Consider the following 25219-nt stretch of genomic DNA (forward strand, 5'->3'; position numbering starts at 1 on the left):
ATGCCCCAGGATAAAAATGCCAGGCGGCAGGAAGCACAGGAGCTGGTTCAGTGGGTTCTTTGTCCGGGTCGTAAAGATGAGACAGGGAATAGGCCTTGGTGTTTTTGGAACCTGGACGGAAGGAGATGGCAAACTTGAAATGATCAAAGAACAGAGACGAAAGGACATGGCGGGCACTTAGTCGCTTACCTGTTTTGAGATAAGTAAGGTTATTATGGTCAGTGAAGACTAGGGATGGGTATCGTTTAGGTTTTATCCGATACCGGTGCCAAACCGGTACTTTTGAAACGGTGCCGGTGCTTAAACGGTGCTCAAACTGGTGCTTAAAGAATGGAGAACACAAAATTGGTCCAAAAACCTCTCATGTTTAGCTGTTTTTTGTGAAAAGATAACAATGTTAGCCTTTTCTGCAGCTATAGGGCATATATGGTATCACTCTTGGCTGGAAGCAGTGCTTAATCAATGGAAAAAACACAAACTTTGTCCAAAAACCTCTCATGTTTAACTGTTTTCCACTTTTTCTTTGGTCATTTTAGCCTTTTTGGCCAGGGTGAAGGGAGTATCTGCCATCAAACAAGAAGACAGCCGCTTGTAACTACGACGGTGTTTGCTAGTTCACCTTACATGCATTAATGTAATAATGTGGTTAGCGTACTCAACGTTAATTACACACGAACAACATGAAGCTACTCACGCAGAGGAGAACGGCTGCTGCTGCCATCATCATCCGTCATCATTTCTGCTACGCTGACAGGGCTAGGGGCCAGGACTCTACTCTTTGGGTTTTTGGGGGATGTTGCTAACTCCGGGTCCGATAACAGGCACCACACCCGCAGTAGATGTGCATGGTGTGAGGTCTGCAGCAAGCTATCAAACACGGCGCATTTCTCGGCTTTTTAAAAAAACAAAAAAACCGCTATGCGTGGCCAGGTGTTTCATTAGATTTGAGGTGTTACCTCCTTTGACAGTATCACAGTATCAGCTTAAAGCACTTGTTGCAGGCTGCTGAGTTTGCACCTTTTGCTGTGAAGTACAGCCAGACTTTCGATCGCTTCGCCTTCGGCATTTTTAATCTGTAGCTCTGCTCTAAAAGAACGTACGTACCTGGCCCCGCCTACTATCCTCGGAAACGTAAAATGATTGGCTAGAATTGGCTCAGGAAAAAAAAGCACCGAAATAAAGCACCGAAATGTGGGCTGCTTTTCGGTCTGGTTACTACCGTTTATGTCAGAACGGATACCGGTACCCATCCCTAGTGAAGACGTTGAATGGGTGTTCAGCTCCTTCTAATAGGTGGCGCCACTCCTCTAAGGCCAATTTAATAACGAGCAACTCCCTGTCTCCTACATCATAGTTGCGTTCAGCTGGTGAGAGTTGATGTGAAAAAAAAGCACACGGGTGTAAGTTGGACTTGGGTACTGAATGCTGTGAGAAGACCGCTCCGATGCCAACGTTGGACGCGTCCACCTCCAGAATGAATGGCTTGGAATGGTCTGGGTGACACAACACTGGAGCTGAGGTGAATAATTGTTTGAGTCTATTAAATGCCGCCTCGGCTTCAGGTGTCCAGATGAACTGTCTCTTGGTGGATGTGAGTGCGGTGAAAGGAGTGGCTACCTGACTGTAGTTGTGAATAAACTTCCGGTAGAAGTTGGTGAAGCCGAGGAAGCATAAGGGCTTGCGTGATGTGGGTGTGGGCCATTCCAGAATCATGCGGATCTTGGCTGGATCAGTCTTCTCTTGCCCCCCTGGAAGTACATAGCCAAGAAAAGTGACAGATTGTACATGAAACTCAGATTTCTCGGCTTTGATGTAAAGTCTGTTTTCCAGGAGGCTTTGGAGGACTGCTCGGACGTGGAAATGGTGTTTCTGGGGGGTTTTGGAGAAAATGAGTATGTCATCAAGATAAACAAACACAAATTGGTTCAGGAAATCATGGAGCACATCGTTGACCAGGTTCTGAAAGACAGTGCGGGCATTGGTTAACCCAAAAGGCATGATCAAATACTCAAAATGACCTAGGGGCGTATTGAAAGCAGTTTTCCACTCATCCCCCTCCCTAATGCGGACCAGGTGGTAGGCATTGCGGAGATCCAGTTTGGTGAATATGGCGGCTCCATGGAGGGCTTCAAAGGCTGAACTGATAAGGGGTAATGGATATTTGTGTTACGGTTTGGAGGAGGACTCAAGCGCAGGACTCCGGTTCTGATGCTCACAAGAAGGGTTTATTTACAATGCACCAGGTGTATATACAAGAATGTGCAGGGGGGTGCTATATACAGCTGAGTGAGGGGAGAAGGGGTCTCCAGGGAAGTCCAGGGGAAAGCACGCGTTCTTCAGAATATCCACTCACACGATCACAGGCTCACACTCCGACACTGCCACACGGGAATCACACGGGGAAAATCCAGGAGCTCTGTAGACAGGGAGACAGGGTTAAGTATACACGCACACAGGAAAACACTCTTAACTAACTTGCTGTAGCTTGGCTTCACTAACGCGTGGTAGACAACGATCCAGCGACGAACAGCAGTCACCTCCTGGCTTAAGTGCTGATCACCTTAACGAGACCCAGGTGTCTCATCTCCCGAGGGCGTGGGCCGAGGGCGTGAACCCACAGTGAGTTCCGCCCCGGCGAGAGAGAAGAGGAGAGAGAGAGGAAGAGAGAGAGTGCTGATCAGCGTGCAGCTGATCCGCCTGGCCGTGACAATTTGTTTTTAATGGTGATGTCATTTATCCCTCTGTAGTCAATTAATGGACGGAGTGATTTATCTTTCTTTTCCACAAAAAAGAAGCTGGTGCCCACCGGAGAGGAGGATGGGCGGATGATACCTGCGGCTAGTGACTCATGGATATATTTTTCCATGGACTCTCTTTTGGGTCTGGAGATGTTGAATAGCCAGCTAGAAGGCAGCGGAGCACCAGGTAAAAGGTCGATAGCGCAGTCATAAGGTCTGTGCTTAGAGTGGAGCCAAAAGACTGAGTAATTTCTGCTTTAAACATTTGAAAGGCAGCTGTGAAAGTAGCTGTCCTGGTATTTAGCTTTTACATGGAGCTTGCTCTCAGTGGAACAGATGGAAGACAGCTGTGACTCTTTAATGAAATAAGACAGGCAAATGATTTATTTTCATAGAGCGAAAAGCTGCAGTTGAACTCTAATAATGTAAAAAACAAAATCTAGACAATCCAGATGTTTCCCTCAACAGCCGCAAGGTCTGTTCTGTCCCATTTACCTGTAAATTCAAGAGGAGGGTTCATTACAAAGTCTGAGTCAGGTGAGGTTTGATAAAAGCCTTTTCAGAGCCAATTCATTTCAAGCAAGAAAAGCAGAAAAGTAGCATAGGGGAAAGATGAATACAATTCAAGCAGACAAAAAGAAAAATCCAAACTGCCACAACCAGCAACCTCATACGACCGCATATTCAGGAGGCCTAGGTGCATATCACATTAACACACACATATTTCAATCCACTAAAAATACCTTTAATTCATTACAGCGACAGTATAAAGCTATGACTGTAGTTCCCCTGAATATGACTGCCTTCAGTGGGCAATAAGGCATGATACAGTGTCTGCAACCCAGCTCTTTGAACCATTATTGCTTTGTTAGCTTCTGTCTTCCAATCTGTGTGTGAGAATCAGAATCAGAAGACTTTATTTATCCCCAAGGGGCAATTAACAGAAGTGTGTATATGGTACATTTGTTTTACATAGGTATAACAATTGTTGTTTCTAGTACGCAGGGTTGGACTGGTAATCTGGAATACTGGGCATTTTCCCAGTAGGCCGACGCACTTTTGGGCCGATGGACTGGCCTGAAGTGCCGGCTGTACAAACGCTGGCCGCCTTGACTAAAAAGATCTCAGGGACAGTTTTTTGTTCCAGTCCAGCCCTGGTGATACAGCTTATAAATATGTCTATTCAAAAAAAACCCAAAACTTTTAATTAAGTGAATGTTATTTTTTTACTTTCTTCAGCCAGTAATACCATTTCTAAACAGGCACTGTACACAAAATTGTGGGTGCTCCACACCAATAATAGACTGCAGGAATAAATAGCAAACAGGGGAAATATATACATGCATGCTCTCCTACTGCCAATGCATTGTGCCTGATACAGTAGAGAATCAACTCTAAAGCTAATTAGCCACCCATTCCCACTTTTGCAATGGGTGGATCTAGTTCTAGGAGAGGGATGTTAAGTTGCCTGGCTTACTCGCTGCCAATTAAACTCTGTTTGGCACTGGAGTCTGTGAGGGCTTGGAAAATGTGAGCCTCCTGATCCATCAGTAGTGACACCAGAAGTTGCAAGCAGGGCTTTCAATTTAAATGACACAGATGTTCTCTACAGGGCCATCCAAAGTGTACATGCAGTGCCAGGGGAACAATATGAGAACAGCCCGACCAATGTTGGAGACGGAGCAATACTGGAGGAGCATATGAAAGCTCCCTCAGGTATCATAGTGTATTTTTAGTATTTCTCCTACAGCTTGGTCCTTTGAGCCAGATCTGAACATCGCTCCCAGGTCTCTCATTTCCCACTGGCCTCCCTATTTCCTTTAACAGGCATTAATCACTCAGTGGCGGAGGGCTTTCTCTCAGGACTCCCAGACTCCCCAGTACACCGTGTCAGAGGTATGAAGAAGAGAGGAGTGATGAAGTCCATTTGTAAAAAAAACACGCGGTGGGCAGAGAAGGTGATCAGGTATCACATGATCTATGCTGTACAGGTAGGACAGATTTTTCTCTGTCCCTACGCTAGGCAGGGACTAGACATAGCAGCAAAAGACAAGAGTTATAAAAAAGATGAAATCATGAAATATTATTTTGAGAGGTCCAGTAAAACAAACGCCTAAAAGTAAACCTACAGGATTAAAGCATAAAAGTAAAAATCCTATTATAAAATAAAACTATGGATTAATGTAATTAAAATGGATAGTTGCTGCAGCAAATGGGAGAGAGAAACTGAGACTAAGTTCATAGGTGATGTTAAATTAGTGTGCTGTGAGGATGCAAACACAGTGTAATGTCTGCTTAAATGGCAAAAGAAATACACATTGAAGAAGGAAGGTGAACTGGGAATTGGATCAGTCATAAATGATCTGTTAGAGGCAGGGGTTATATGGGAGTGCCCAGACTCATTGTGTAAAACCCCTCTGTTTTAGTAGAGAAGCCAACCCGAAGGATGGAGGACAGTGCATGAGCTCCAAGCAGTAAAGAACATGATACTCCCAAGAGCTCCCCGTGTACCTGATCCACACACTTCCTAAATGATTTGTGACCAGATTCAAATAGACTTAGGAAATGCCTTCTTCTCAATACCTGTGCATCCAGATAGCCAATTTTGGTTGCATTTACCTTCCAAGACAAGACGTGCACTTACACATGTTTGGCACAGACTATTGTGAATAACTGACTATCTTCTCACAAGCAGTGTCAATCAACCTAGCACAGTCTGATCTACCAGAAGGTAACCTGTTGGTGCTTCTTGTAGCCTTTAAGACACAGCGGAAAGATCAGCAAGTGCTAGTCAGGACCACTAACCCCAGCATTACCAAACTACAAGAAGCCATTTCAACAAACCGTAGCCTTTAAAAACGACTACATAATCTCTGTGTTGTGACAAACACTTGGAGGGAAGCATAGACCTACTCCAAGGCCCTGGCCCTATGTGTACATAGTGTTGAGTATCCTTTTGTTTGTCGTCAGATGGTCTGTTCATCATGTGTCATACTCGGCTATTCCATGTTCAAGTTTCCATGTCCAGGTTTCATGTTACATGTTTCCAGTGTTTAGTTTAGTTCAGTTTTCCCAGTTTAGTCTTAGTTAGTTTTGCTTTGGTTTTCTCCTGCCTTTTTTTGTATTGTTCACCAGTTTCTAATATATGCCTCACTCTGCTTTTGGGTCCCCACTTCAACCTCCACACAGTCTGCAACTGCAGATCATGACAGATCCCAGCGATTTGGGCCATTCGGGCAACAACTGCACATCAATCCCGGCAGGAGGAGTTGGGGTCCACATGGGATGTCGATTAATGAGAGTCCCAGAAAACCTGAGGCAACGGACAGAGGCCGGCCACCCTGGCACGAGCCAAGAGCAGCGCCCTAGGGTCACAAGCGCCTGAGAATCGCGTCCAAGCAGATGTCCCAGGAGATAAGCGACAGCGAAGACAGCTGACAGGAAGCACCTGGCGTTGACCCGAAGAAGATGTTCTGTTTTAGACTATGTTAAGAGTCATTGTGGTTTTGGAGTGACGTATGCTTTGTTTAAATCTGCCTAGCAACAGAAAAGGGGCTGTACTATCTTAACCCTATAAAACCGTTGTCTGAATATGGTAAAGCAGTTCAATACTGATTGGGTTGTTGAACTCACACATGTGTAATTCATTAAAATGCCGTCTAAATTGTACACGCCTGGATCTGTGGTTATTTATGGATTCCTCTCTCAACATTTGAACCTTAACAGTCCCCACCTGACATGGACGAGGCCCAAGCCACCCTGGACCACAGCCCCCCATGGGAGCGGGTTACTTACACACTAGAACATCCAGCCACATGCCCCGAACCAACAAGTACCTTCATCCCAGGGCAGCAGTGTCCAGCAGGGAGTGGCAGGGAGGCTTCTTGGCCCAAGGCTCAGCAGGCCTCAGACTCAGGCTCCACCACGCATGCATACATGCACACGCACATGCACACGCGCGTGCACACACGCATGCACACACGCATGCACACACGCACCACAAGGAGACTGTTGGTATATGTACTTGTGCATTCTCAAATTTTTGTGTTCCAGGTGCTGTATGTTTTTTTTTATAGGTCTGTCAGTTGGTAATATAAGATAAGATAAACCTTTATTAGTCCCACACGTGGGAAATTTTTTTGGTCATGGCAGAAAATCCAAGTTAAGAGCCGCAGAAATTAAGAAAAAAGCAATAGAATAAAATAAGATAAAACAGAATAACATATATTAGGTGTGTGTGTGTGTGTGTGTCTGCACGTGTGTCATCATTTGCAAAGTCTTTCTTGTGGTGTGCATTTCTGTTTGTATCCTTTTATTACATTCTTCCCTATTTTCTCCCCCCCCTTTTTTCTCCTGCCTGTCCTGCCTTACACGTCGTCATACAGTCTACTACATATAATAACTGAAATAACACAAATAGAAATGAAGAAATAAACATATAACCAAGAGGAGCCTATAGAGAGAAAGAGCTGATCTTGAAAAACAGTGTGTGTGGCACAACAGTGCATGCAGATCATAATTCTGATTGCAAAAGCTGGCAGACAGGACAGGATCACCACAGCGAAGTAGAATCACTGTGGTGATTGCTTTTAAGTCTGCGTGTGCTGGTTTTTATCTTTGCGTTGTGCTGGTGCTTGTGCTCATATCTAAATGCTAAGAGAAAGATCATATGTGTGTCCTCATTAGGAAAGGGATTTGCATCGGTGTGTGGGATGGAAGCCACAGGTTTATATTGTTTAATGGGAATTATTTACAAAGAAACGCAAAAATAATATAATGAGTAGTATAACAAATGACTTTGTATTGAGAGAAAGTTAATTTGCACAGATGTAATGTGTTTGATATGCTGCTTTGTGGTGGAGAATGGATAAGGAAATGAATCGAGAACATGGAATCGGAATGGTTAAATGAATGAAATTTAACTGGCAAATGTCTGTCATGTTCATACAACTAAACCAAGATACATAAAGAATACATCACTTTTCCGATGGAAATATGGTGGCATGATAAAATTACATTCATTCAACAGATTATTTTTTTGACTGTATGTTATGAAAAGACTATTTTCAAAGGCCACATTATCAGAATACCCAGGAAGAAGAAGGTTAAGCTTTTAGAAAAGTCTTGAATAAACATTCATTCTTGTGGTTGCAGAACGTTGCTCTGCACTTGCTGTTGTGCCCCCCCCCCCCCCCATGCTGTTATTCAAACCATTCAAATATCCAGTGGTGCCATGTCAGGCTCTGCTGACATCATGAGAGCTACAGTGCCAGAGTCTGTTCTGTTACTGATAAAAATATACTGCAAATGCTGCATTATCAAAGCGGGATGCAAAGCTGACAATCTGTTCCACTGCACTGCCAGTGGGCAGAGAGGAAATAAAACACCAGGCGGCAGAAACACATACACGCATGCACGCACGCACACACATTAAATTAAATCTGTGAGTTGAGGATTACAGAGGGCTACATACTGTTAAGTGTTTAGCTGTTATACATCACTGCATTCAACCACCAAACATTTAGACATTCAGATAGTAGGAAACACTTAACAGCCTTTACTCTATGTCGTCTGCTAGCTGCAGCTTTGTGTGACAGCTTTAGGAGGCTATAGGAGAGTTCAGCATTTTATTGGGAAAGAGCTTTTAATAAAGTACATAAACAGCACTGTGCTTAATGGTCCCAGTTATCTCTACTTAAGAAAAATGTGCCATCACCCACTGAGAAGACAGGTGCAAACTAGAATTGCGCTGCCAGGAATAGAATCAGTGTGTGCTGGCAGGAAGAGACAGAGGATGAGAAAGATGGACAACAATCTAAGCCAGCAGCATGTGTCTACATTTTAATCAGTGATTACCACAATAACTTCAGTGAACATTTTAACCGGCAGCCGTCTGGCTTGGCTCGAGGCCAGCTGCTGGAAAGAGAGGAGAGGCAATAATCATCATTTCTCAGAGACAGAACTGCCCTCAGTGTTCATTTGAGAGCAACTTTGGTTCTGCTTAACTGGACAAGGTCAATAAGAAAATAAATTTTAAAAAGTATTCAGATGAGATTTAGCTCACTGATAAAGTTTCAGTAGCAATTCTGAAGAAAAAGAGAGTTAGACTCTTAAATCAAATATGTTAATATCTTTTTATTTATATACACGATCCTTGAAATGAGGAAATGTTACAGTAAACAGTTTTTTCTGTGGTCATACAATAGTGTTTTAATATTTAACTCTCTGTCCTTGCTTGAAAATATTCTGGGAGGCCTTGAATGATGAGCAAATCATAAATCACTCAGAAGTTCACAAGAAAACTCTGCGGCAAGTGAATAATAACTTTACCATTATGTCTTGAAAGACCGTGAGCTATGATTCACTCAGGGAGTAACATAAGAACAGAATGTTGTACCAGTTTTAGGGGGCAGGTAAACTTAAACGTGAGTGTAGCAATAAAGACCTGTGTTAGGTTTATATAGTGGATTGTCATTTATGCTTAGAAATATCTACTCATGTATGCTTAGAAGTATATAATCATTTGTAGATTGAAAGAATGTCTCATCCCAGGAGGTCTGTAACAACTCTGTGTAGCATGAAGAGGGGAGTGCGTTCACTCCTCTTCAGAGTGTTCTGGCATAGATCACACACCTCCTAGGAGAGGTCGTATCTTCTCTTGCTGATATATGGTATAGCAAACACACGTATATCTGTTTGAGTCTAAGAGCCTTTTGTTTAGATGGACTGCTAGACTCCTGGCACCAGCTTTGGGGAGTCTTCACGGGGTCACATCTCGACCCCACACACACACACACACACACACACACACACACACACACACATGCTTACACAACGCACAGGCAAGGTACTCTTTGTGTGTATGTAGATGTCATATGTTAATGAACCTATGCATATTCATGTAACCACAATAAAAGAGCAGTGTTATGGGAGAGCGGATGAGAGCAACTGGGGTCAAGCGAAGGAACGGCGTTTGTCCAGTTCTCTCCCGTGCACGTGAAACATAAAGAACTTTGCCTACTTGTGTCTTGCTTGCTGTGTAATTACATTGTCTTCAACGTTCCAGCGAATAGGTTCAAGCTACAAACCTATCAACCTGAAGACCACAGCGACCAAGTGGTTTTTATTTACAGTGTTAAAGTGCAGCTTTCCAGCACACGGCCCCTCGTCAGATCCCGCCATCCTCGTGAAACAGGGAAACAGGGTCAGCCTACCCTGACACCACATCCTGAACCCACTGCTCCACCACTCCCCTGAGCCATAAACCACACCCCTCCACATGAAGACTCTCCATAAACATTTATTTTTATAAATTAATTGTTTGAGTTTAAATTTAAATTTGATAAAGATTTAATTTATTGGATTCAGTTCAGTTAAATTAAGTTTATTTATAGAGCACCAGTGACCAGCAAACAGCTGTGTTAAGACGATCTCAGCAGATGAGCCTGGTTCTGCCGGAGGTTCCTTCCTATTAAACATTTTCCTTCCTGCTATTCCCAAGCGCTTACTCGTCGGGGATCGTATGATTGTTGGTGTTTGTAAGTAGTGAATGGTGTTATAGTGAATGACAGCTTAAGAATTTAGATGTCTAGACAATGTTTAGTTAGAAATGGTGACAGTAGAAGCTTCAAGTGCTATGATAAGGTGGGTCATCGGGACCATGTGAGACAAAAACAAATATCTGGTATCTCAGCCAGGGTGGCTTTCACGGTCACTAGGACAACAAGTTATTAGGTGAGCGATGTGAGAGAAGGGAAATACATCCAATACACGTGTAGCAGTGAGCCTTCTGTTTTAGCATTGGACGAGACAGAGTGCTGAGAGGCTGGGACCAGCTTGAGGCACCAACAAAGGGAGAATTAAGTGTAACCAATCAGATAGATCACAGTCTCATATAAAACTTTGTACACCGCTAAGGTACTCTCTTTTGGGAAGACTGGCTGCAGGTAACTGTTTCACAGTCTGTGGTTTTATGAACAAAAAGGATGCATGTACATGCTCATATTTCTCATATTTCTATCTATGCTTTAAAAATACAGTTATCATTTAATCATTTGTCATAGGTGTTTTAGCTGAGAAGCGAGATCATTCAACTGCAGACCAGACAACAAACGACGGAGGCCCAGAAAAGTGCAATCAAACGATGAGTTTATTGACAACGGAGAACAACCGTCAGCATATGGCTTATTTGCTCTGACAAAAATATACTGAGTTCTGGTTTTATAGCATAGAGGATCACACCCCCACATACACGTCAATACAGGTCAAAAATACATTATGTCCAGTCATTGTTTACAGACAAGGGTACATCTTGTACATCTCTAATAACTATGAACAGACATATAACTTCTCTTTTTGATAACACCTTCCTTTTAAGGTAATAACTTCAAGCTTCAGGGCCTCTAAGGGCTAATAATGGACCCTCGTCCTCAATCACTAAGTAAACTGAATTGGCGCAGGTCTCAAATAAGAAGCAGAAGACACTTGGGCCTTCGCTCAGGCCTGCTACTAGATTTATGTGTATTGTAAGCATGCATGCAATTAACCTGCTATGTTCTCATCTTCCCTCAACATGTATCACCTGGACACTCTCACCAGTGAAGCTTAAAACCCTCTTGGATAGAACATCAACTCTAAACAAGCACAGTTATGCATTGTGTATAGAATGAACTCAACCTGTGAATAGAATGAATGTGATGACAAACATATTCAATGCAATATGAACCCTGTAAACAATATTACTGATAAAATAATACTGTAGAACATGTTATTAATGCATTTATCATAAGGCAGATTATATGGCAGCAATAAAAGAATCTCTAAATCCCAACAGTGGATAAACAAACAAACTAACCGTTTCTTTGTAGTATTGTTGGGGATTTAGCTTATAGTACAAAGCACCATAAAGCAATTGTTGTTGTGAAGAGGTGCTATACAAGTAAAATTATATTGAATACAAGAGAAAGACACAAAAAATGACATTGGGCCACTATAGAGCATGACTGCGTAGGATCTTACTTCCACTGGAAATGAATGCATGTTTACTGAGTCGTGTGACATTGTGCACAGACTGCTGGCAGCTATGTCACATGCTGTATCCTGTCATGCCTCGCAGTTTCTATTTTCAGTCTTATCCCACAGCGCAGTTCTGGGGAGCTGCTTTGTCCCGAGAAGGGGCAGAACTTGTCCTTATTACTTATTATTGAAATTATAGCGCTCTAGCCCGAGTACTGTTTTACTTTGATGTCGTGTCCTGTAATGTTATGAACTGTCTATGACAGTAGATGCTTGGTAAGCCACAACTGTAAGGATGCTGGTTAATAATGCCCAAGAGATGAAGTTCAGAAGAATTGTGGAATTAGTTTTAGACCCGGTAGACCTGCTGTGTTTGCTGTCAGCTCAGTGTTACCATATAAATCAATGAAACAACAGGAAAAACAGAAGGGTTACAAAACAAAGACACCACTTGGTCTCAGGTTCACATGTGGAATTTTGCAGTGGTTGATTCAGTATTTGGGCAATAATACAGCTCTTTTAGCATCTTTTACAGTTGCATGACAAACGCTTCACATCGTGTATTTTTCTGAATGAATAAATTGACATTAACATCAATATACACTCAGACACACATTTGAAAGGGTGCACACCTGCATAATAAAGCCACACTGATCAAATCACTCTGAATGTCCAGCCAAAAATAAATAAAATCAAACCATTAAGTCCACAGGACTCTCCCTGATCAGAAGTAAAGAATAGTAAAAGAAACAACAGGAACTTTTTCTATTCAAATTTCTAAAAGCACCAATTTGAAACATTATGACAAGAAGCAACTTTTTTACTGATAAAATATGTTTACATTACATTTACATTTACCTTGGTGTGGTCAGAGTAACAGCGTGTTACAGGAGGTCAAGTAAAAAAGAGAAAGGGTGCTGCTTTTACCTTTTTTAGTTTGTCTAGGCAACCTATATACCAAAGACCACTGGAGGGGCCCCAGACCTTTTCCCCCCACTTTTCGCCTGTTTTCCTGTCAAAAATATACCAGCTTCAAAAATAAATCATTAGATATTGATCCATACACCAAGACTGCAGCCTCTCGAATATGATCGGTGTGAATACACACCTATTTTCTTTTAATTCTTAACCTAAATCTAAACCCTGATTTGACCAGTTTTACCACATGATTGCATTATGATTAGTCAGAGTAAGAAAACCAAGCATAATCCATCAATAATTAAAAGCAGGCACCCCAGAGCCCTGCAAAGATGAAAACTTGCTGGAGTTCATGTAATTTTCTCTCCCTAAAAGAACTGAATATAATTTTTCACTACACAAGCTAATGTAGAATTTATGGTCCCACGACTCTGCTGCTTTTCTATACAGACAGTGTATGGACCCACTACGAACGTGCTCACATGCATCCTTCCAAAATCCCCACTGCTGGACGTGGATGGCCCAGTTCGACAGAAAATTGCCAATGCCCCGAGAGCGGCTGCCAGGCAAAAGACAACAAGAGCGAGAATAGCCCACGGACCGGTCGTATCACATTAGAGCTGGGTATCATCACTGATTTCTAAATGGTAAATAAAATGGTAAATGGCCTGTATTTGTATAGCGCTTTTCTAGTCCCTAAGGACCCCAAAGCGCTTTACACATCCAGTCATCCACCCATTCACACACACACTGGTGATGGCAAGCTACATTGAATAGAGTGATATCAAACAGGGAGGGAAGAGGAGGGATAAAAGGGATTTAAAACAGAGACAGGCGGGAGTGATTTCTAGAATCAATTCGATGCCAATTCACGATTCGACTCAATGTGTTGATGCATTCTCAATTATCCATGTATGTAAATCCCAAAAAGTTGATTCTGTTCATCTGGATCTGGTTCATCTAGTTTCAGTCATTGTGCAAATGTCCTGTTTATAAGATTGGGGAAACCTGCAGTCAGCTGAGAGTGAAGAAGTCACCTGGATGAGTGACAAAACATTTCTCCCACTGAAAAGGCTACGTCTAGATGAACAGAATCAACTTCAGTCAGAAATGTTATAATTGTGATCATTTATCAGTGCTGACACTGTGAGACTTCATCTGAGGTGTGAGCATCACAGCAGATGCCTTTGTGTCAAAGTAACTGAGGATAAAACATGAAGGAGATTTTCCTGGCCTGGCTTTTTATAGCAGATAAGAAAACCATGACTCAACATATAAACATGACCTGATGCTGCTGAAGTGAAGCAGAGCAAAGTTACAGATTTTTGATTACAGACACAGCTGAGAGTTTTGCAATTTGGCATCATTTTAAAAAGATAAAGTTTCTTTGGTATTGAACAGCAGAAATGAGGCTTTCTGCTCGGAAGTCAGTTAAAAAAACACACACAAAAAAACCATTATGTTATTTTTAGATTTTATGTCAGAACACACAAAAAATAAGATTTTTCTGTGACATTTTATTATACATCACAAAACCTCATATGATTGTTGGGGTTTTCTCTGTACCTATGAAGCGCCTTGAGGTGACTTTTAAAATTGAAATTTGACAATAAAATTGAATTGAATTGAACCTCAAATAACTGTACACTCAATACTGGAATTATTTCACTCATTTCGGACTTTGGATAAAAGATCAACTGGGGCAAGAGTGAATACAGGTTGTAAATTAAGAATGGCTCCGTTTCCTTTCTGTCTAACTCAAGACAACCTGACTTTTCTGTGGGTAATAACCCACCCTATTAGGAAACCTTGAACACAATATCCAGTTTTGGAGAACACTCCCAATTTTCCTGTTGGGAAGCGTTAATGCCATTAAGATGGTCTTTCTCCACCAGATACTTTACCTCTTTTAAAACCTATCCATATTCCTTACTAAATCCTTTAAAAAGGACTCTGTCATTCTTCCTTTTATTTGGGACTATAAAGCACACAGAATAAAAAAAGATCATCTTTGCAAGCACAAAACTAGCGAGGTGCTGTAACTGCTTGATTTCAGATTATGTTACTGGGCAGCTGGATCACGTTCAATGGCTTAGAGATGGAACCTGAAGATTGCTTACCATATTCTATAAGACCGATTATACTGTTACCTGTGCCAGCAAAGCAGACTATGAGTGAAACCCTATCATCCACAACACGATAAGGATTTGGAAACAATTGCAAAAACACTTCAATTTTAAAACACTGTCGTTTTTACTGCCGATAGCAGCAAATCCCTCGTTTAATCCCTCCACCATGGATGGGACATTTAATGTCTGAAACTGGGATTTGTAATATTGGCAGGTTTTTTTTAATATTGGAGGGACCTTTGCCTCATTTCAGCAACTCCAGCAGAAACATGATTTACCCAGTAATCACTTCTTTAGAAATCTCCAAGTTTGGAACTATGTGAAAACACACCTTCATAACTTTGAGAGGGCTGAATACTGCTTAATACAATTTAAGATCTTAAACACTCTAGACTAGGATGCACAGAATGTTCCCAGATACCTCGCCCTTATGTGAGAAGTGTGAATTTACTGAAGCCACCCTATCACACAGCTATGCCCTTTGTCCTGAACTACAAGACTACTGCTGTGACATATTCTGACATAAGCTGACAAGATTATGAAACTGATAGTAGTACAATGATGCATTCTAGTATATGGTGTTATAACTGCAAAAAAAATGTATCCTTCTTTACTGGGAAAAAAAGCGGTGCCTTCGTTCAAACACTGGCTGCCAGACCTGACAGACACTCTCCACTTGGAGAGAATTAGATTTATTTTAAAAGACAAGCAGAAAGATTTTGAGACTATCTGGCAGCCTTTAGTCTCTTACACTGACAGAACAAACAAACCAAAAAAAATCTTTAGGCATGAAAAGATGAATAAAAATACTTAATTACAAAAATACAATAATTACAATGAAACGCGTCATACATCTATAGTAACATTAAACAGCCAGTGGGTGGCAGGCTGTGGAGTGACACATCAGTGTCCAATGTAGTGGTTTATGTGCAAGGATACCATGAACACTGACACAAATACAAGGAAACAGCCTTTGAATAGCTGTCCACTGTAGTGACCACTGTGTGTGAAAGGGTTAAACTAACATAATCATCCTGCTGCAACCAGGTTTCTGTAAGGCAGAGTAAGTCAGTTTTACTCTTTGGTGCAGATGTGGATACTGTATTGTTCTTTCTTTGTGATTTTTTTTTAATGTTTAAATCATTTTTAGCTGATTTCTGGTTTGTTTTTTGTCTGTTTGGGAGCTGACACAGTCTCAATGGAGATGGGTTTTTGGGGGGGTAGCAGGAGGAGAGAAGCTGCAGAGAGGCGTGTAAGACTGCAACTCTGCTTCCTGGTCCCAACTCTGGATAGTCATATTTTGGGGGGTTTAATAAATTGGTCCATATTTCTAGAAATGAGAGCTGCTCCATCCAAAGTGGGATGGATGCCGTCTCTCCTAACAAGACCAGGTTTCCTCCAGAAGGTTTGCCAATTATCTATGAAGCCCACATCGTTTCTGGGACACCACTCAGACAGCCAGCAATTTAAGGAGAACATGCGGCTAAACATGCAACTCCCGGTTGAGTTATTGTATTCACTACATCTTCAGAAAACTTGCGTTCATTTACAGTGAGTGGTTAATATACAACGTGGTAGAAATGTACAAGGGGATTGGTGCTCCAAGGGAGGTGCAAGGAGTCCAATATTTACAGTGCTCTCAATCACAACTCGGGGTCAGGCTCACCACCACAGGAAGGGTCTAAAACCAGTTCACAGAGAGGAAGATGCAGGGAAACTGTCACACAAGCATGCAGAAACTATACCCGGGGTTTCACTAACGGATCCAGCAAAGACAGAATATCCACAACAGCCTTAAATAGCGGTCTCATCAGCCACGTGGTCAGCAACAGGTAGAACCTCACAGGTGCACACAGTCAAGGGCGGAATGTGCAATGAGTCTGCCCAAGGTCCCGAGGCAACCACAAACACCAAACACAGGGTAGGGGAGAGAGAGCAAGATGACTGGGGCCCCTGACATCCATGATAATGACTGCAGGCCTCTGACTCGACACCAAGAGCTCGAGTTACTGTATTACGCAACAGCTGCCCACTTTAGCGATTAAATAAATATATATCATTTTATAAATAAAAATAGATATATAAAAATCTATATCACCTGTGCTGACAGAGGCTGTCAGGTGGAGACGAGAGAGATAACTGTAGGATGGAAAAGCTAGCATGGCCAATCCATTTTTAGGCCTCCGTTAGAATAAAAAACACTCTTTATAAGTACCAGCACATATACTCTTTACCAATCGTAAACCTAACCCGAAACAGCATAGCTCCAGGAAACACGTCAGTTTTAATCAGAGCACTGGAAAACAACAGCCAGTGGGAAGGAGAGCCAAAGGAGGCAAAGCAGGAAGATTAGGAAAGGACATGGAATGTCAGAAAGAGCAAACATGGTTTTATTACCAAAGTGTCAGAACAGAGAAATTGCTTATTTAGCATACTAAATTAAATTAAAATGAATTATTTATTATATTTTATAATATGTGTATGACCAAACGCTTTGCTGGGGACACTCAGACAGTCTCATCACAGATAGCTCTAAGTCAAAGTCTTTATTTGTTCGGCTGCGTGAACTTTTCCGTGGCCTGTTTTGTGTGGATTATGGAACTTTAAACTGCATCTGCTTGCAAAGGGATTTTGGCACTTTAGATGACATTTTCCTTTTCTGGGCACTCTGCTTGCTGTGCTACCCTCTGCATGCACTGCAAGAGCACCACAGCATCCAAGAGGGTTCTTTGGTCCTTCTTCATTTTGTCCTGATCTTCTTGGATGATGGGTGAAATATTTGGGAGGTAGATTTTGTACAATTCCAGTGAGCTGTAAAGGTGTGATTATTTTTCTTTCTTCTATTGTCTTCAACACAGCCTGAAGTGTCTTCTAATTTTTTCAAGGAGTCTTCAGGAATGGTTTTCCAGGCTGCTTATGGAACATTTAAAGCTCTTTTTGGGATGCTGGATGCCTTTTTATACCACTCTGTTAAGATTATCCCACACTGCTTCAATAATGTTGAGGTTCAGGCTTTGTGAAGCCCAATCCATGTGAGTTTCTATCCAGATATACTTTCACTGCACTGGCAGTGTGTTTGGGATCACTGTCATGGTAAAAAATTAAGCTGCTGCCAGTTGGGGTGGCTGTAGCTCAGGTGATAGAGCAGGTCAGCTGAAAAACCGGAAGGTTGGTGGTTCGATTCCAGTCTGCGTGTTGAATATCCTTGGGCAACATACTAACCCCATGTTGCTGTCCCATTTTCCAATATTGATAGGAAGCCTTCAGAAACAGTGTAGAATAAAGTGCTGTGTAAAGGTTGCACATTCACCCAAGGTTGCTCAGAGCAGAAAAGTGTTATATAAGAACCATTTACCGTTCAGACTTTATGACGGATTAATATCTTATGGTATTTTTCTGTATTTATAAATCCATCAATTTTGACAAGATCCCAAAACCACTGGCTGCACCAAACCATGAGGAGCCTCCAATTGTACTGATGGCTGTAGAAGCTCGCTGTAGTGCCTCTCTCCTGCCCCTCCATACATGCTGACTGACAATTTTAATCAAATTTGGATTCATCAGCCCGTCAGACCTATTTCTGCTGATTTTCAGTCTAGTTCTTGTGTAATTTGGCCTACATCAGCCTTTTCTTCCTGCTTCCCTTTCTTTAACATGGTTCTTGACAGACACCCTTCCACTGGGATCATTTCTGATCCGGCTTCAGTGAACAGGTCAATAGAAGTCAGACGCAGCATCTCCAGTTTTCCTGTTTAAACTTATTATACGTGTTTTAGGCCTGCCAGTTCTTTTGTTCTCCACACTATGACATATATCAAGTTTTTGGATTTTGGATTCAACTTTGTACTGTTACTGTTATACGGCTGTGAAGCTGTGTTATAGTCCATGTTTCTTTTCATAGATTCAACTAAAGAGATGGGAACCGATGATGTGTTTTTGTTTTTGAAATGTGTCTTACTTACATCTCCTTTGTCTTCTGAGTGTTTTTCTTGGTTGCATTGCTTCCCTGATACGTCTGACAGAACATCTAGCAGTACTAAGACTTTCATATTATCAGTGTAATGACCTGGAAAACAGTTAATGAACTCTGGAGTTGGCTCGGAGCTTTCAGCAACAAAGCTGATGAATTGAAACTTTAACCATAACAAAAAATCATTTAAAAAAAAGGAATCACTCAGGGGCACAGACCTAACAGTTCTGTGTGTATTTGACACATTCGTTTCCATCAAACTGATTTACACTGAACCCTGTGAAAGCAGACCCTGCAGTATTTACAGTATCTGTAGGCTCCACAGAAAGGAGGCATTTAATGAAGTCTTTACTGCACAAGCTAGCACTGGGCTGATAGGGGCTCTCTATCAATGCAGAACAGAGGTCGACTTACAGGGATGCAATGAATGATAGAAAACAAACTGAGCAATCGTGTAGAAGAACAAGGCCTGTGTTTTGAAAAACTACACTTTGCAACACCGAGGAGAAAACGTTCCCTCTGAAGCAGAAGGGAAAGAAAAGGAACGCACACATGTAAAGAAAGCTTTAAAACATGTGATTAACTTTATTAGACAGTAAACAAGGTCAGACACCAACTAGGGAGAAACAGAAGGAAAACCAGAACAACATCATCGTCCCTGATGTAGCAGGTTTATCAGAGAAACTCAGGAGAGTCTTCTCCAAACACGACATCCCAGTGTACCCAGCAACACACTCAGACACAAACTGGTTCATCACAAACACAAACTTAACAACGTAGTGTAGCTGTGCAGCGAGGAGTGCTCAGACCTCTACACTGCTGACACCAAACAGCCACTTCATAAACACATGGCAGCTGTTCATCTGCATGTAAAGGTCAAAGGTCACTACTTCGAGGACGCCAATGTTGACATTTTGGACAGAGAAGACAGATGGTTTGAAAGAGGAGTGAAAGAAGCCATTTATGTCCACTGTCAATGGCCATCTTTGAGCAGAGGGCGGGGCTTACCACACCAACTGTTTGCCATCTATAATCTAGACGCCTTAATGCCCACTCACATCCTGGGCCTTCTGACCTCAGTAAGTCACATGATAGGGTGGGGCTAGGTCTCACAATGAGTTCACCCAAAACCTTGGCTGATTGTGACTTACACCCTAATTCACGTCTTGGCTCAGGTGATTAGGTAGAGGATCAATAGGGGATCCAGGACCCGCTTAGGGACACTTAAAATCTGGGAAAGAACAATTATCACTGCTTCACTATTTCATCCAGCTGTCATAAACCCACATGCGCTATTTAAGAGCACATGTATTCCTAATGGCCTAATGTCCCTGAAGTCTCAAAGTCTGTCTGTGAGCTGCATCTGACGTTTGCAATAAATCTCTGCATTTTTCATTGATAACATTAAACTTGTTGGTAACACCACAAGGGCTTTCATTTCAGCTCATTTCAGATCCTTCTGTCTCGGTCTCAAAAAGGTTGATTCTGTTCATCTGGATGTTTTCAGTGGGAGAAATGTTTCGTCACTCATCCAGGTGACTTCTTCAGTCTCAGCTGACTGCAGGTTTCCAACCTTATAAACAGGACATTTGCATAATGACTGAAACCAGCACCACTGAAGGAACAATGGGCTGTGAGGTCATGATCATTAATCAACAACAACTAATCAAAGCCCACTGATCAATGTCCATGAGTACCATTCACAGAGAGTTGAGGAATGGCTGCAATCACAGCATTGACTCTGCGCTCAAACCAGCGTTCCTCCCTGTCCAGGATGTGTACATCCTCATCATTGAAAGTGTCCACTGGCCTGTAGGTGTAAATAGACTGCAGAGTCCTGGCCTGACGAGGTGGCTCTGCTGTGCTGTGCAATCCTCTTACCCAGGGGTTGTTTGGTTTCCCCGATGTAGAAATCCTGCCAATCCTCCCAGCCCATTGTTCATTCAGTGGTGCTGGTTTCAGTCATTGTGCAAATGTCCTGTTTATAAGGTTGGAAACCTGCAGTCAGCTGAGACTGAAGAAGTCACCTGATGATGATGAAACGTTTCTCCCACTGAAAACGTCCAGATGAACAGAATACAAACTTTTTGGGATTTCCTTGCCTGGATGATTGAGCATGCATCAGGACTCTGTCCCTTTTTCTGCTGTTCTCAGACAGCTTGAGCTCATGACTGTCAGTTTTAGTGAACGTGGTTCGCTTAACCCTCAGGTTTCTCCACGACGCCGCTGCTCCTCTATTTTTTCTTTGAAAGAGGTTTTGAAGAGATTACAGGTCGGCTGACTCTCTCCGTTATTAACAGCAGTCTGTCTTCGAATGTGGTTCCTGCGAATTTTAAACATGCAACCTTTATTTAAAAAACTTGATCTTAAACTGATGTAAAAAACAAAAAACAGGGATCCTCTCCAAGCTGCAAATTCTTTGAAACATATTTAGAGAAAATTGTTTCTGCTTAGTTAAACTGTTTCATTGAAGAGCATGATACCCAAAATATTTGTCTATTTTTTTCTCATGTTCAGCACTTTGTGTCACCTGTGACTGATTCAAAGTGCTTTACAAATAAAGTTACATAAATGTTTTGTGTGCAGCATAATTATTGATAGTTACACTATTTTCACAGCAACAGCAACAATGATTTACAGCCCACAAGGAGTTTTTAATATGATAATCTAAAATCTACTACAGCACTATAAATAGAACTGGGGCCTTTTTGAATTTTAGAAAATAAATATGTAAATAAAATAATTTTACTAATTCATTTTCCTAATTAATTTAATATCTAAACATTTAATTGCTGCATTTAAAAAGTCATCTAAGAATCTGTGGCATCAGGCAAGTTTTACAGAATGGATATCAGAGCCAGAGCGAGCTGTTTACTGAGCACAGCGCAAAAATAAAGCTACAAATTGATTAACAAAGCAATAAATAATAATTAAGACCGATTTAAAAGGACAGAGTTTTACATGGTTAACTGTCTACAGGGTGATTCAAATATTTATGAAAAATCAGGATGGTGTAATCAGCGAAACAACTATTAGGTTATCTCTAAAGCCTTAGGAATATTTGAACATGGTGCATATTTTATTAGTTACTTTGGTAATAAAGCTTCGATTACATATTGATATTTAGTGTGAACTGACCTTAAATGTATGCAAAAGCATCAGGAATGACGACACTGGCTACAAACAAACTGCAAGATGAGAATGTCAATAATGACCACAACAGTGTTTATTTTGTGCATGGTGCTTTTTACATGTTTTTGTGTGATGATCATGTGAGGGTTACATTTAAGAAAAAATACATAGAAAATAAGATGTGGACTGCTGACACAGAGGAGGAGGAGTACTGTGATCATAATGATACAGTGAGAACAACAAACACTGGAGAGGATTTTAAAGGGCATCTTGTAACTAAAAGTCTGGTGTTTGAAGATAAAGTGCAAAGTGTGCACTGGTGCTAAAACGCCTGAAGTCACTCTGAAATGTTCTTTAAAGTGTAAAAATATCGACTGTATTTCATTAATTTGATTTTGACATTTTAAATGGAAAGTTAACAAAAACTCACTGGATGATAAAAATGATTTATGTCATTGTTCAGGGTGAACTGGGGTCCCAGTTATAAAGGCTAAGGCTTTTTATTTGTTGTCATTTTATGTTTTGATGTAAACAAAAATCTTTTTCAAAAACAGGAACATTCCCAAGTGACCCCAAACGTCTGAGTGGCAGTGACTCTGTGTTTCTGCTTTCAGTGGGCGGCGTGTGCAGACGTGGTCGGCTTTGTGATATATTTGTACATATATCATAATCATACGACAATTTTACTGCTGTGTTCAAATATTATAGAAGTTAGACAGTATGAGAAGAATCCATCATCACTGCTGTTTTGATTCTGTTCTTTCATCTCGTTTTTTTTGTTGCTTCTGCTTTATTAACGTTACATGCCGAGTTTCTCCTCTGTGTCGTTTCCCCTTGCTGCTGTAATTTCACCACATTCATCCCCTTTCTGTTGTTCCATTATAATCAGCTGATAATCTGAATTGTGTTGTTCTTTGAAATATAACAGAAAATTATCCCAATTTACCGTATTATTATTAAGAGTTGGATATGTCAACCATTTCTATCATTTTAATGTGATGCAATATTCAGATTTTATATAATAAAGTCTAAATATACAGACTCTGATGTTTTGCTCTTCTCTTTACCGACTTCAATATTTCACAGATGGCAAATGTCTTTAAAGCAGCGCCAATGGAAGTGTACACACTGCCCACTGTGAGGAAAAGTAGAAACATTATGCACAAACTATAACCGGTGTGGGGAACGTTGTCAATATAAAATCATAGTATATCTAAAACACAAAACGCACAAAAGTGGAAATAAATAAAAGTCATGTCAGTGCACTACGATCTCTGTGGTCCTGATGAAGCCCTGTTTTGGTACCACGAGCACAAAAACACAACTAAACAATCAAAAGGTGTCACTGAACAAATGCCAGAACTTTGTCTGATGAAAGGATTAATTCCCGCACGTTAGTTTGATACAATCAATCTTTTCCTATACACAAATTGAAAAAATATTATTTTTAACGTCGAGAGGGAAAATAAAATATTTACTGTACAAGAAATGACACCAAACTTGCACTAAAATTTGAGAGGGATCCTGCGAGTCCCAAAGTGTACAATCCCAAGAGACATCACCCACAATCCCTTTGTCAATGCTGCTCGGAATACATTGTTACAAAATACTTGATTTTCAAGTTACTGGTAACCAATTCTGATGGTAAGAAAAGCTGTAGAAAAATAAATTACCAATATATCAAGAGTAAAAGACCAAATGCCCTTGATTTTTTCGTAAAATCTCCACACAAATTGGAGAGGAAGAAATCCACAAATGCTATTCTTTAATTTCCTTTTCATATTTAAAAAAAAAGATGATTTTTCATCCATAACTCCAGCAGCTGCTCTTTTGGCAGTAAATGGAACAAGAGGGGGATTGTGGGGAATACTGGCAGGGTTCTTGGGAATTTTCTGGTGACTCTGTCTCCTTCAGGCCAAACTTCACACTCGTGGAGTCAAGTTCATTTGTCATTGTTGAAGCTGGTTCGCTCTGATGAGGTCTGGTGGTTCCCGTTGATGGTTGTTGGGTGCGCTGAGGTAAAATGGTGTGATGGAGATACGAGGAGGAATGGGGTGGGGGGAAGCTGAGAGGGCTGAAGTTTGATTGAGACAAAGGAAAGATGACAGAAAGTAAAGGGAAAAAAGAATATTTAGTGGCTTTAAACATGAAAATATCTGCATTTTTGATCACAAGGCAATGAAAGCCAAATATCTGAGGCCCTAATACCAAAAAAGAAAATGAAAACGAAGCAAGGAATATTACATAGAAAATGAGAATTTAAATATATATGTAATGTAATTTGATTTGTATAACACTACATTAGTCTTACTAAACATTAAAGAGCTTTTTAACCATACATTTAAAGAGCACTTATTTCTATGAAGCATTTCACCCAGCTCAAATCAAACTGAAACATAGAATATAGAATGACAAGTTTCTTTGGTCCCAGACTAAAAGCACCATGCTGCTGCAAATCTGTACTCTGAGTTTGATTTCTGAGTCACTCATTTTGTTCATCCGTGTTTTCTAAAGATTTTAAAAACATAACATAGTTTTTAAATACGCTTTTTATTGAGTTTATTTATTTGATTGTTATTTCTGTCCTCTGCTGAACTATAGATTCATTTATTTTTAATAGTTTATTTAAAATACTTTATAATTCATTTTTATTGGCCATTATAATAAACACACTATTTTTTATAACGATAGATGGAAAAAGATAGACTAAATTCTGAAATAATAATGTTTGAATAATAATAATGTGTGTTTTTATTTTACAATTCATTAAAAAGTCGTGAAACTGACCATCAACATTTACAGTTCATATAGTGTCTTAAAGTTTCTGTGTGATCGGCTATTGAGGCCATTCATTGACTCCACATTGACAGTAAACAGACTGTTTGAAAGTGTTTCAGGACCCATGTGGCCGTACATGACGCAGCTCTTTGTGGAAGCTGTTACCATAGATTCACCCAGCCTCTGTTTCTTTACATTAGCTCTGTCTGCTGACCTTCACTCCAAGTGATGCTACTGAGTTTGTTAACATACCAACAAAAATCTGTCTCTGTTGGTTTTTTTATTCTCTGGAACTTGAAACAAAGTGTTTTACAAAACTATGATTATTGTTGCTTTTACCACTTTGGGAGCTTTAGTTGGCATCACGCCTTCCTGATCTTCCTGTGAGACAGCACTGAGGGCTTCAACAATCTGCAGCCCACCCAGCCCTACTCACATGTTCAGACAAACTGGAAGGTAGGCTGGGCTGTTTACATACCAGCCTGCCAACCAGCTCAACAGCATCAGATTCCCAGCCTGGACCCTTTAACATCACATAT

The 25219-nt window shown here is 41.0% G+C and overlaps 1 protein-coding gene across 5 annotated transcripts in view; it reads right to left on the minus strand.

Moving 5' to 3' along the window:
- Nucleotides 1–22672: 22672 nt before the first annotated feature.
- Nucleotides 22673–25219, minus strand: part of epb41a (erythrocyte membrane protein band 4.1a) — a 53524-nt gene continuing 50977 nt past the window's right edge. For all 5 annotated transcript variants that reach the window (XM_031744931.2, XM_039605922.1, XM_039605921.1 and 2 more), the window contains one exon: nt 22673–23976. The gene's annotated coding sequence lies outside the window, so the exon portion shown is untranslated. The remainder of the gene's footprint in view (nt 23977–25219) is intronic.

The sequence above is a fragment of the Oreochromis aureus genome, linkage group 22, assembly GCF_013358895.1.
Source record: "Oreochromis aureus strain Israel breed Guangdong linkage group 22, ZZ_aureus, whole genome shotgun sequence".
Taxonomy (NCBI): domain Eukaryota; kingdom Metazoa; phylum Chordata; class Actinopteri; order Cichliformes; family Cichlidae; genus Oreochromis; species Oreochromis aureus.